We start from the raw sequence: 15,273 nt of genomic DNA on the forward strand, positions 1-15,273 counted from the left end.
CTTTAACTTGTATGGTGTTAATTACAGTAATTGTGGACAAACGACACACAGTGGGAATGCATCAGCAGTCAGTCTATCCAAACTATCAAGCTTCATTAACATTACTGTAATGTAAATCAGCAGCACCTGATAAACTGGACGGTTAAAAACAACACTAATGTCAATTTCACAAACTTTAGCTTCACTGAAGAGCTTTTCTAGCTGTGTACTTTGTTGTATTTTGTCTCACATTATTATGTGATGCCACATATGTTAATGAAATATATGGTCCTCTGAACTCTGAACTCTGATTCATTTGTCTGTCTCATGAAAGCGGCCCTAGTTTGCCTGCTTACTTCAGCATGGAGGGTTTGTTTATTTTAAACACCTGTATAGTAGGAGCTGCTGGTGGTTTGTTGGTCCATGTTAACAGTAAGAGCTGTCTCTGTATCTCATACAAGGATACAATGTTTAAATGGAAAACAAAACGAGCTCTCTTAGAAGCTACAACGGAAACTGCAGTAGGAAGTAAGTCTGAGCCACTTACAGCTATAAAGTGATGAAAGCCTGCGTAAGTTACACTATATCTGAATTTGAGATGTGGCTAAGTCACATACATTATATTTTTTGTCAAGCTTCACATAGGCTTACATGTAAAATTATATTCAGGGCTATGCTCAAAACGTTCGGGGCTTAAGCCCAAGCAAAATCAACTTGTGACGCCGATGTTTAGGCCAGGCTAAGTATGGAATGTGTTAATAAAAATTATTTCAACTGTTCATTAACAAGAGACTCAAGTACTTTTGCAAGACAAGATAGTTTTGAGATTGGACAATAATTATTTAATTCAGCTTTGCTACCACCTTTATGGAGAGGAAGAACATAGGCGATCTTCCAAACTGTAGGAATGATGCCAGAGGTAATGCTAAGATTGAAAATAGTTGTGAAATGCTATACATTCAGGAATTAGCTGTGCTGAGGATTTCAATGCAAATGGTTCCAGTTTGTCATCACCTGTTCATAAGAGATAAGCTAAAGGAGTGGTTTATTTCAGCAGTAGTATTAAGGATGGATGACTTGTGTTCTTTGACACAACCACTGGGACAAACACTAAGATTGTCAAATAACTGACAAGATGCAGCAAAATGATTGTTAAAAGCAGTGAAAAGTGCATGGCTGTCAGTTATCTGAGTTAGGCCATTAATAACATAAGCAGGTAGAGGAGTGCCAGAATTGTTAGAGGTGAATCTGACTATTTTCCAGAATTTACTGGGGTTATAAGAGGAATTAGTAAAAGAGTGCAGATAATACAGTTTTGGCTTTCTGACAGCTGCAGTGTACTTACTGTATTCCTCAACTGCCTAAAGGCAAGCCAATGACAAGGGTCTTTGGTGCACATAGCCAGAGCCCATGCTTTGCTACCTGAATAAAAAAAGATTGAAAGCTCAGTGCAGTGAACCAGGGAGTGGAGCTACATTTTGTTCTTGTATTTTTAAAAGACAAGAATGTTTATCTAAAACTGAGTTACAAGCATTGGTAAAATAACTTAAAGCTAGTTCAAGATCAGGGATTTTGAGAGTGTCAGCAATTGGATCGGACTAAGCTCATGTAGTTTTAATCTTTTTAAATTTCTTCTGACCACTATATGTGAATTAGTTTTCCTCTGTTTCACATTCAGGCAATGGTCACTAACACAAAGGCCAAAAACACCACAGACAGGATATTTCCCTGGTCTGTTTGTTAATATTAAGTCAATTAACCTTGGCTTGGAGGAATCCTTCAGGTTGGGGTGAATGGGATGAGACATAAACTGTGTGAATTTAAGATTGTAAAAAAGTTCTTTAAGATAATGAGATGCTGGGGTAAGCCAGTCTTAATTGAGATCACCAAGGACAATCACCTCATGATCAATCAATAGTGCAATTAATTTACCCAATTCTAGGGCTTCTGAAGGGGCAGAGGGAGCTCTGTAGACATCAATTACCATTACTATTATAAGTACAGAGAGAGATGATTTTACATATATTGCCACACCACCTCCTTTACCAGCTCTATCTGCTCTGAAACTTCTAATTTAAAAGCCTGTCGATCATTTAAATTGGCATCTGAAGTGCCGAGTGAAGATCCAGAAGTAGTCAACTTTAGAGCAGAAAGAACTGAAAGAGCTGGCTTCAGGTGAGTTTGAGCCTGAACATTAACAGTAATTAGGTTCCTGGGACATGCACTAGATTGTTTGACTGCAAATCTCAAAGGGCATCTATAAGTGATTATCACAGGGATGTTGAAAATGTCTGTGTCTGATCCGAGTCCGTTAGAAGAGTTACCAGTGTTAGATGTGGAACCAAACAGATAGGGACTGGGATCAGAGGAACATCAGTCTCTGACGGACCAGTCATTTCCGGTCACAAAAGTTGATTATCAACTAATACCACAGATATAATGTAATGTTTCTACTGAGTCTATTACATTTACTGTCATATTTTCTCTCTCTCTCTCTTTCTCTCTCTCTCTCTCTCTCTCTCTCTCTCTCTCACACACACACACACACATACAATTCACGTTATGGGGGACTTGCGTCCCCACAATGTGACTATGTAAACATATTTATGTCCCCTCAACGTAAGGAATACCTGGTACACACACACACACACTCTTAAAACACTCTTTCAGAATTAAACTGGACTTAACATAGAAAACTGTATTTTAGCTGGTTTCAGATCATTTACACTCACCTACAGTATACTTTCACACCATGTCATATAATGCAACCCACCCACCATCACTACTCTGACATGACTGAACATGAATGCAACAAAAACTCAAGTCCAACTAGATCCAACACACACACCCCTCAGAGTGTGTGCCAGCTATATAGCTGTGTCACATTGGCCAGTTGTGCCAACTTACTGCAGAGCTAGAAGTTCTCATAATGATATAACACAACAGTACCACAATCTCATCAAAAGTAGAACATAATAGGCTTCCCAGAAATTGTGTCTAAGGTTGTATTGGATTACACTAGATTGTACAGGTGTTTGTATTAGGGATATGCAGAGAGCCCAGTATTTTACTTTGTATCTATAATTGTTGAGGCAGCAAAATTATTTGTATTTGTATTCAAATACGCTTTTAATTTTAGAAAATTAAAGTGTTACAATAAGTGTTCATGAATAAACTACCTTACGAAGGAGGTCCCCACACTGAGTCTCAAACTGGAGTCTCCCAGATCATAGATGACTGCCCTGACTACTGAGCTAAAACTTTACTCATTGCCTCATTGCAGACAGACCTCTACATATTTATACACCCATAACACAGAGACAGCACAGCGTGTAGGGAGGTTCTCTTCCCAAAAACAAATAATTTAAAAAATATTTATATGAAATAAATATTCATAAAATACCCACTATTTGTGCTTTGCCGAATAATGTATTTGTATTTGGGCACACCCCTGGTTTGTATTGTTGGGAACATTACCTCCTTTTGCATAACGCATTGATGTCACAGTATTTGTTGTTTTTAAGGCTTTTCTTTTTTCTATTTCCTGCACAGATGGATATGTTTTGAATTTAAAGATAGACAGTGTTAGTTTAACAGGGTGGGTGCCATGGTCATGAAATATGTACTGGGTTCAAACTTCAAACTTGGGTTTTTCTTTTAATACTGTAGCAGAAACACTACAGAAAACACTGAAAACACTACTTTTTCATTAAATTTTTTTTTTGATGATTGTGCGTTTCACTTGTTTTGTTTTCACTTTGTCTGCTATTCACATTAGGCATGCAGGATTATTTTCATAATCGATTAATCTCCTGATCATTTTCTCAGTGAATCATTTGGGCCATAAAACATCAGAAAACTGTGAAAAATGTCTATCACAATATCTTAGAGCACAAGGAGATGTCTTCAAATGACGGCCCAAGAATATTCAATTAACTAAAATGTAAGACCAGGAAAAGCAGCAAATTCTCACATGGAAGAACATAGAACCATTAAATGTTGGACATGTTTGCTTAAAAATGATAAACAATTATTTGATATTTATCAAAATAGTTGCAGAATCTTTTTTATTATTATTAAGTAATGATTAATTGAATAATCATTGCAGCTCTAATGTAACGTGACATGCAAATTTGAACATTTACTATGATGATTGTGTAGCATGAATTTATGTCCTACAATTTCATCTTGGTCTAAAAATGTGGAAAAGAGAAAGTGCCTACAGTGAGAGCTGACAGGTTTGCAATTATCATCAGGATCATTAAACTAAAATGCACATTTCTTTTTTAGTGAAATTGAGAATATTGTATGTTATTTTTTAATGACTGATATTTAGCCATATCTTATTAGGAGGCCTAAGGACCACACTTTGTTAAGTGTGTGCATGTGTGTGTCCGGCTGAGGGGCGTGGGGGGGAGTGGTGGTGGTGGTGGAGGGGAATGAAGGGGGTAAAGGTTGGGGGGGCACACTTACCTGTTTTAGATCCATGCAGATGATGGCATCCATCAAACCAAACACAGGAAACTGATTTGGCTTAACAGCGTAATCACTGGCGCCAGCCGTGGCACCGAGGCTGAGCGTCTGTGTCTTTGAGTGTGCGGCCCCTTCAGTTAGCAAACAAACACCGATTGTGATATAAATCAGTCTTACAAAAGCTTTAATTTGTGTTTTTCTTTTCTTTTAGATATCATGTCTGCTCATGATGCTCATCAATTATATAGCTTGCCATGATGTAAACAACAAATTTATGTCAGCGGTAGGTCATGTATTCAAGCAGAACAGTGGCTAATGTGCTTGTAGTTGGTTAACCATTCACTACAGCAATTAAAGAAAAAACAGAGTAGCTCAAAATTCAAAGCCATGTTCTTTTAAAATGTCCTTTATTAATAACAGTTTTATCCTTATGTTCTCTAAAACAGATCCTGGCAAAAGGTCAGGCTCCTTGTACTTAACATTTTCCTTGTCTTTTACCAAAAAATAATTTGTAGTGAAAATGATTTTTGGGTAAGAGAAAAGGAAAATGAATCCAGAAAACCTGTACGTTTCTCCAGTATTTTCATGTTGTGGTTCTTCAAAACAAACAAAACCTTGTCACATTTCAGTCTGTTTGTCAGTAAAAATTGCTGCCATTTGCCGTCCTATTTTCATTGCTAAAAAGGGTTTATAGGTTATTACTTTTTAAAGACAGGTTAAATAAAACAATGAATACATAAAAGTGACATCTACTCAGTAAGGAGTGTTGAAGAGAAATAACGTGGTTTATAAGTACTTACCTCTAATATGCAGTTTCTGTGGTCAGTTGTTTCAGGTGCCATTAAGACTTAGCAACCACCTCGTTAGAGTGGGTCATGTGACCTGTTGTCATCCATTATCTAATAACAGGCAAGATAACAGGCTTGTTTAGACTACAGAGAGAAAGAGACAGAAGGAAAGGGTGGAATGGAGTGTGTGTATGTGTGTGTGTCTGTGTGTGTGTGTGTGTGATAATTTGCTGTGGCTCCAGTCTGACACCTTTAAATGGTTGTCATCAGAAACCATATGTTACACACACACACACACACACACAGAGCAGTGTTTAGCTTTAATAGGCCTCTCAGCAGCTAAATCCTCTTCACTTTAAATAGCGAGGGTTTAGGCCAGAACTGACCTTTGTGTCTATGTCTTTTTATGTGAATATTTGTAGACCAGACTAAAGGGTGATTTACAAAACCTATATGACTGTATGGGCCAAAAATGTTGTATGATTCGCTAAAATGTATTATATAAATAGATACATTTGAGTTAATTGAAATGCATGTCAAAATAAAATCATAAATGTGTAAAATACATATTTGTGTTTCTCCGTAGGCAATATTTTTGCCTGCTTAATTGACTAGACCTACTGTGATGCAAAGCGGCAAGACATAGATGTTCAAACAGAGGGCAAATAAGAGACAGCAGTGAGGTAAGATGGTTTGAAAGATGCCTGTTGATGCGTTGCTGCTCCTCTGGTTTGTGCTGTTGTTTTCTGATGCTGGTCAAATACCTTTTAATTTGCTGTGACATTCTTTGTTTCTGTCACTAATATGGTTTACCCGCAGCATCTCTGTTTTCATCAGATTGTGGTTTCATCTTCTTCAGAGCCACAGATCTAACACCTATCCTGTTCTATAGTTGTTTCTGGTCAGCAATAATAAATCAGTTCCAGCAGCCATTTGTATACATTTTAGCAGCACCACTTTACTGTTATTTTCTTGGCACAAAACTTTGGTGTGGCAAGGTGGTAAAGTGGAAAATTTGCCACTTGAAGAGGATCAAAAGGATTAATCCTCTGGAGAGCATAAATGAGCTAAATTTTATGGAAATGTGGACATCTGACCAGCAACTCATGCTATTTACTCAAGTAAACTGAGTAAGAAAAAGTGCATAGTTTACATTGTATTCCATGCTAGTATGGATTTGATAGTTGTTCGATGTAGTTGGCCGGTTACATGTTTACTGGGTCAGATTTGATAAAAAATGTGAATTCTGTAAATAGATGTAACTATCAGAGACATCAATACAACAGTTGTTGTTGCTATCTCTCCTGCCTGTGCAGGCCTCAGTTTAATGTAGGGCAGCATGCCTCATGTTTTCAGGCCTTCAAATCACACCCTGCAGGGGCTTTAGAGAGGTGGAGCTCAGCTTTGGTTGGCTCCAGCTCAGCTTATCTCTGGCTGCAGCCAACAGCAAATAAATTACAAACATGAGACTACAATAGTGAGGACCTTGAAGAGGTCATATTATGCACCTTTCCCAGTTTAATATTTTCATTTTTATGTTCTATTTATAAACATTTGCATGTTTTTATGGCCAAAAAGCACCTGGTTTCAGCTGTACAAGGCATGGATGCAGTCCCTCTGTCTCACTCAGCCTGAAATGGGCTGTTTTGTGTCTGCTCAATGCCCCTCTGATTGGCTGACTATTTTCTGAGTGACACACACCAAGGCCAACCTCAGGTAACAGATTGTAGCACACAGAGGAGAGGAGAGAAACTAGTGCGACCATAAATGACAGCAAAACGCAGCAGAAACTGCATACACATAAACAGTACATATAAATTAGGTAAATAACATAAATAAATTATTTTGTTTCTTTCAGGATGGGCAGGCTGCAGGCAAGGGTAGGGGAAACACTGAGCTTATAGTTGTGACATCCCAACATAATGGAAGTCCAAACGGCTTTTTTTAAAGGAACAGTTTCTGAATGCAGGCTGTATGCATTTCTCTGTGGACTGAGCGTTTTGATACTTTCACGGTATTTATATAGCGCCTAGACCTGCTTTATAATCAAAAACTAAATGGAAATCTCCCTTTCTACAATATGTCTCCTTTAATGGACTATAATGACAACCAGTATTTAAATTATGGAAACGAGGAAGTTATCAGACAACTGTACTAAATTCGTTGGATTGTAAGTGGCTTTTTAATTCCCAGAATATGCTGCCTTTCTTCACAACCTTCACCACTGTAACCACATTTCCTGCCAAGCCATGATGGTTCCTTAAACAAGTTAAAACATGTATAATTTTTTTTTCTTGAGTGATCTTTCAGCTTTTTTCAGTCTAAGTAAAAACATACCTAGTTAATGTATGAGCCAAATCTATCATTCTGCCCCACAGACTTTCCTGGGGTTTGTGTGTGTTTAAGGGGTCACAGAGGCCATTTGGGGCCAGAGTGTTAAAACAGGCAGACAGAGAGTTTCTGATCTTTGACCCTGGCTTGTGCCTAGGTCAAAAAGTGTAGATCCTTCCTGTCGAACACACACACACACACACACACACACACACACACACACACACACACACACACACACACACACACACACACACACACACACACCTCCCTTGTTAATAGCTATTTCGTGTGGTCTAATTTTGGGTTGTGTCTCTGGTATAAATAGATTCACCTTTGCCCCAAGACGTGGACAATCAAAGGAACTATTCACAATGCACGCACACACACAATCCTGAACTCATACACACACTCAAGTGAAATCCAGGATGATACCATTATTGATCACCATTGCCTATATTTCATTTTATTTTCTTGTCACACATTGTCATGTTGGTAGTTTGAAAATGCACTTTTATGATTGTTAGTTCAGTTTATTTATACACTTCATTTCCTGATGAACTGATCTGATTCTGAAATTCAAGTTAAATTTCTAGAATGACTTGTTTCATGATGAACAGTGATAACAGCAGGAACAAAATCCTTGGTTTAACTGTGACTAACTGAAGATCAGCAGTACTGTCAAAACATACAATCATCAAACCAAGTGACTAGCAGAATTAAAACAATTAAAGATTGAGGTTTTCTGATTCTGTGTCAGAGAGGTGTTTTTTCAACATATGATTATATGTTGTTTTATTGGACTGCATTATCCACCCCTATTTATGTACATGAGGGAAAGCGAATATTCAAAACTCATATCCAGTACAACCTCAGAAATGACTTATTGCATGGGTGTTTTACTGGATTACATTAGATTGTATAGGTGTATTCCTCCATGGTGACAGCTTGGTCAACGTGCTGTCAAAAGCAGCTCTAACACACTACAAGAACGTTGTTGAACACAAGTGAATCGCTGGGCAGACTGACCAAAGAGGCAAGAGATAGGATGGAACAAAAAAAGAAAAACATAAGGGAGGAGAATATGGTTGACGAGAGAACAGAAAGAACTGATAGGCACTCAGATTGTAGGCCTGTCTGTAAAGTGACTGACAGCTGATACACAGATTACATCAACTACAGCCTCATTAGTGCAGAGATCACCTGCTGTAGCCTGAGGTGTACAAACATGCGCACACACTCACACACACACACACACACACACACACACACACACACACACACACACACACACACACACACACACACAAACACACACACACACACACAGATGAAAATCTCAAATAGCTTATGGCCAAATCACTTTCACGTGACTGATTCACTCACTCTGGCGTTCAGAATGATTGTTTCAACATGATCCTCAAATGACAAACATTATGTTCAGAATACTCCGTTTCTCTATTTTCGCACAACAGCATTTCAGTAACACTTATTTACTTGTAAATGTTTATGATTCCAGATACACTGACAAACAATATTGTCATAAAATGTTTCCACAACCATAAATCTTTCATACATTTCAGTGAACTCTTTATTAATAGGTGCAAGCAGGTGAGATTCTATTCACAAGTCAGTGCATGCTATTAGGCTTCATGTCTTATTTACAGTCATTTACAGGTGCTACTGTAAGCTTTTTTAAGTGCATTATTGAAGCAAGAATCCAATATTGTAAAAATTAAATGCTATGGCCAAATAGACAGTTGTGTTTGGTTAGTTAGTGGTGAGAGTGGGATGAGAACCTGTTGCTTGTGGTCAGACCCTCTGTGGAGTAAGGAAAAAATATTAAAAAGGGGCACCTTTACTACAAGCATAGTAAATGTTACATTTTGGGATATGGTTCATTTTTGCCAAATGGTAAGGTCACTTCAGAAGAGCATTTTGGCAGACTGGACTGGACTGGCAGATGGATAATGGCTGACTTTAAGGGAGAATCCCAACGGCTAGGAAGGCAAATGAAGGCTGCAGCAGAAAAGGGCTCCCACTCATCTTGGACTCCATGCCACTGGATCCTGACCCAGATCTTTCAAGGACCATGTGGTGGCTATCCGTGTGCCTGTCTCCCCATGTTAAACAAACTCATGCACAGGCATCCTCCATAAAGGGAATTCACCTGGAACATCCCAGATTAAGTTGTACAGTGACCAGCAAGTGGTGACAAGACTAAGATTGTGAGATCTGGAAGCCTCTAGTCATGAGCTGGCACATCAGGTGGTGGGTGCTAGATAGGGATATGCAGAGATCCCAGTATTTGTCTTTGTATCTGTATTTGTTGAGGCAGCAAAATTACTTGTATCTGTATTTGTATTTGAATAAAAGTGGAAAGAGGCTTAAAAATCCTGTTTTTGTTTTAATGACACTTTTAATTTTAGAAAATTAAAGTGTTACAATAGGTGTTCATGAATAAACTACCTTACAAAGGAGGTCCCCACCTCGGGTCTTGACCTGGAGTCTCCCAGATCATAGACAACTGCGCTGATTACTGAGCTAAAACTTTACTCATTGCCTCATGCAGACAGACCTCACCCATAACACAGAGACAGCACACCATGTAATGTGTAGGGAGGAACTTCAAAGGCAATTATTGCTTTGCACTTTTCATTTATTGCCTATTTTTTACAACCTTTGTGGAAAGGTAGCACAGTTTGTGTCAGTAACTCAGCTTTATCTCTGGCGAATACCCCCAACAAATAATTTTTAAAGTATTTGTATGAAACAAATATTCGTATAAAACCCACTATTTGTGCTTTGCCGAATAATGAATTTGTATTTGGGCACACCCCTAGTACTAGATTCAGTTACTGGGCTTGTCGAATGAGGCAGCACGATTGAGCAGCCCTCTTTCGGATCCACTCTGCTCACCACACCTAGAAAGGGGCTAGAAAAGGTGCCCTAAAAATAGCCTGCCTCTAACCTCCCAACTGGATTACCATGTCTAGAGGGATCACCGCAGTCAGAAACACAGAAATATGAACTTTGGAGCCTGAAATGTGCACACACACTGATGGATAGTGCAACCAGTGATAGACTGGAGAGGAACTATGATAATTGCTAGAAAACTGAGGATTGACCTTGCTGCCTTCTCTGAATCCTTACAAAGGACAACTGAAGGAGGAGAGGGGTAGATACACTCTCTTCGGGGAAGAAAAAGCTGCTGATGAGTCCAGGATCCATGGTGTTGGATTCGCCATCAAGTACCAGCTCATCAGTCACTTCTCTTAACTTCTTGTGGGGATCAGTGACTGTCTCAGGACCATCCTTCTAGTGCTTGCCAACAACCAGATGGCAACAGTTGTGAGTGCCTATGCCCCTACTTTAAACTCCAAAGAGGAAGTAAAAGAGACCTTCTACACCTGTTTAGATGAGACACTGTCAAGAATCCGCAGTGAGGATAAGATTATTCTCCAAGGAGATTTTAACACCAGGGTTGGGACCAAAACCTCTGGAAAGGCACTGTACAAAGGGAAGGCATCAAGAACATCAACTCCAATGGAGCTCTGCCTCTGAGCAAATGAGCTCAGTACGACCTCACCATCACTAACACCTGATCAACCTGATCAATCTAGATGACTGCTGGAAAGATCATCGACTCATTTGTCCATGATGTCCATCAAACTCAAGAGGAAGAGGAGGATTCAAAAGACGCAGATCCGGCCAGTACTGACTAGACTTCAGTCCTCTCTTGGGGAAAGCCTCCAACAGGAATATACTGACATTGAAAAGCACCGGCACCTGCTGATATCCACCATCCTCAATACCTGTAAAACCACCCTTTGGTACATGTCCAGAAAACCCCAGGACTGATTTGATGAGAATGACACAGAGATAGAACAGTTCTTCTTCAAGAAAAGCACCAGGCTCTGTGGAGCATACTAGGTAGGTATGGCTGCCACGATAAGTACATGAGAATATTGAGGCTTCTACATGATGGCATGCCAGCCACAGTAATTAGCAACAGTGGTTCTGAGTCCGAGCTCTTCACTGTAGAAACGGGGGTCAAACAGTGATGCATCATCACACTCACCCTGTTTGCCATCTTCATTGATGCTATACTGCACCTCATTGGTGAAGAGCTTCTACAGGGGATCCCAATTCTATGCAGAACTGATGGCAGGCTCTTGGCAGGTCCCGGTGCTTCCTCCGCAGGCTCCTCTTCACTCAAGCTGCCCGTCAGACCCACTGCTTCTTCCCACTTTAACTTGAATAACAAACCGGGGCTCAGTGCTCTGGTTGGATCCACATGCAGAACCAGGGCTAACGTTAGCTGGGAGGCAAGAAGAGGCTAGCTGGCTGTGCTTCCCTCTGGCCATGCTGTGGATAATGCTCCACTAGCCTCTCAGCAAACGTTAGCCCTGGCTCTCCATGTGGATCCAACCAGAGCACTGAGCCCCAGTTTGTTATTCAGGTTAAAGTGGGAAGAAGCAGCGGGTCTTATGGGCGGCTTGAGTGAAGTGGAGCCTGCGGAGGAAGCACCGGGACGGTCAGGGAGAAACAGTCCGTCGAGTAGCTGCTAAATTCGGCAGCACAGATAGGAAACACCTCGGCTGACAGGATGTACCACTCTGTTTGGAAAAAAAATCTTTTTGGTTTATAGCAGCAGTTGGCAACCAGCGTATTAGGTGCATTACTGCCACCCTCTGCTCCGGAGTGTGGACCAGAGATTAAATCCTACACATTAATCCTGTCTGTCTAATGAACTCAGTGAAAACTCCAGTGCTCCACCCACTTGGCAGGTTCATTAATGTTTTAAGGCTTCCTAAATTCTTCCTTCATATATTGTCTTTCTTGATCATACTTAGTACAATCTATTGATTGACTGATTGCATGCATAATAGTCTCCTCAGCCAATTGGAAAAAAATATGAGCATATATCGGCATCGGCAATAGGCCACAGCGAGTTGGAAATATCGACATATCGGATTTAAGCAAAAAATCCAATATCGTGCATCCCTAATTTTGAATAATACAACATACTGTATATCTCATTACACAGACCTAATCAATAACAAATTTCAGTTTAGGTGAGTGGTTGCATAAAGAAACGATTAAATGAAATACAAATTTCTTAACAAAAACACTAATTTGATTGGTGCATTTGCTTATGTTTTAAGATAAAAGGCCAGGAGTTCCCCCCCAAATTTTGTCCAGGAGAGTGTTAATTTCATTTGTTTGTCTGAGGGCAACCTGTCTCCTAGAAATTACTTTTATATGTATATATACAGCTAAACTGCAACTTAAAATATGTTTGGAAGGAAACATAATGTTGCCCAAGTTATGTTTTTTGTCAACATAATGACAAAATGTTAATTAATACATCTGGGAGGTCATAAAAATGTTGATACTGAATGAATGAGTAAAATGCTCAGTGACAATGTAATTCTTTTTTTTTTTTTTTTCTTCCGCCAACAATATTCTACTTTTTTATGGTTATGTTTAGACACTGGCAACACTTGGCAAAGGAAAGATCACGCTTTTTGTCTAATACAGCAAAAAGTCTTGAGTGACATAAAATGCGACACACAACATGTTTATTAATATTTAATGGAAGCTAAATTCTTTCACTAACTTAATCAAAGTACTTTTGTTGTCCAAACGTAACTACACACGGATCTCAGGATGTGAACCTGGGACTCTGGTGACAGAGTCCTGCTGTGCAGTATATACAGTAAATGCAGCACCACCTTTAAAAAACTGTGAACATAATCCAGGCAGCTATTTCATTTACCAATGCAATGTAACTGGGAAGACAGTTTATTAGTATATAAATGTAACTTGTAGGAGACAGTTTAGCTGGAGGTGGGTGATTCTGTGGTGAACTGAAATTTTACAGATCTCAAATATAGTTCTGTTAAACTGTGATGAGGTTCATAATGTCAGAAGTTGACATAACTGGTAGAGAGACACCCCACACAGTCTCTTATCGCAGCCTTTGCACATATTGCATACCAAGAAGACAAGACATGACGAGACGGACAAAGTCAAGAAAGATACAACTACATAGTCCAGATATAACAAGACTACAAGCTAAAACCAGACAGGATACAGGATTACAAGGAAAGACAATATGAGATGACAAGATGATGTGACAAGAGAAGATAACAGGACAAAATGAGACAAGATACAACAAGAAGACAAAATGATAAGATAAGATGACAAGATAAAAAAACAAAACAGTTGATGGCAAGATAACATGAGAGGACAAGACAAAACAGGACAGAACAGGACAACAAACAAGCAGTTATTTGACATTACCTTTTTTGCTCACCAGACACTGTGGCTAGTGGTTTTCCAAAGTTACTAGCTACTCAGCATTTTCACTAGCCACAATTTTCTTGCTGGGAAATTACATTTTATTTGATTAAAGTTGACTGTGGTGTGCTACAATTTATATGAAGAACTAGATTTACAACTTTTAAATGTAAATGACCACTGTAAACACCCAAATTAAGACCACATAAATGTATAACACTACAGTCGTCAAATATTCAGCTCTTATAAGATTGTGTGTAAAGCTCCTTTTGTATGAAAAAATACAACTGATTAAGACAAAGACAAAAAGAGTAGCTTTTTATTGCATATAATAAAAGTAGTGCAAGGGTGTAGAAGATTAATTGAAAAGATAAAAACTAAACTGAAAAAATCTCAGAAGAGAAAAACCTTATCACTTTAAATACTGGTTAACAACAATAGTAAACAATAAAACACCATCTGCAGTAGCGAACAAATTCTTGTCTAATCAATTCAATTGTTTCCTGATTCAAAATGACAGAATTCTATATTCCTAATTTTTCCTTTTGCTAGCTGTGTGTGTGTGTGTGTATGTATGTGTGCGTGTGCGTGTGTGTGTGAGAGAGAGAGAGAAAGAGAGAGAGAGAGAGAGAGAGAGAGAATGAGAAAGAGAGAGGTTTATATCCTCCTCAGTGATAGAGCAATAAGGTCTGTGAGTGTGTGTGTAAGTGACCTGGCCATGCTCTCATAGTTGCAGCAGGCGGGTGGGTAGGATCGAGGGGAAGGTGGGGGGGGGGGTGTTTATCAACCCTCCAAGTGGCTGTAGGAAAAGCAATGCTCACTGGGAGTTGAGCTGACAGCAGTTTTCCTTGAATTGATCTGCAGAGCTGCTCTAGTTTATGACAGTTTATGAGTTCACAACACGGAATGCCACCCGTCAAAGTGGCTAATAAGAGTGACTGTGTTACACGCCACTGAATTCAAAGAAAACAGTTGATGACAAGACAACTCGAGACAAAACAAGATCAGACAACTCAAGAAAGGAAAAACAAGACAAGACAAAATAAAATGATAAAACACAATGAAGAGACTTAAGAAGACACTCCAAGATATGACAAAATGACAAGACAACACACAAGATCAAAGAAGACGATACAATAAAGCAAGAAAAGGTGACGATACAAAATAATGATGAGCCATTATCCTTTGTAGTTATTTTAAATTTAAAATATTGTATTGTTTCAGCCTGTGCACGCTATGAGCAAAGGGTGTTTTTTTTCCTTTTTGTATCCCAATATGATATGTACTCCAGATGTTTTTTCCTTGTGCCATGGCCCTAATATGCTGTCGTACATAAAGGACCTTGTCCACTTTCAGTTTGAGTGAAACATGGAAATTGCTGGAGGTAGAGTTACAA

Source organism: Thunnus thynnus, chromosome 3 (genome assembly GCF_963924715.1).
Source record: "Thunnus thynnus chromosome 3, fThuThy2.1, whole genome shotgun sequence".
Taxonomy (NCBI): domain Eukaryota; kingdom Metazoa; phylum Chordata; class Actinopteri; order Scombriformes; family Scombridae; genus Thunnus; species Thunnus thynnus.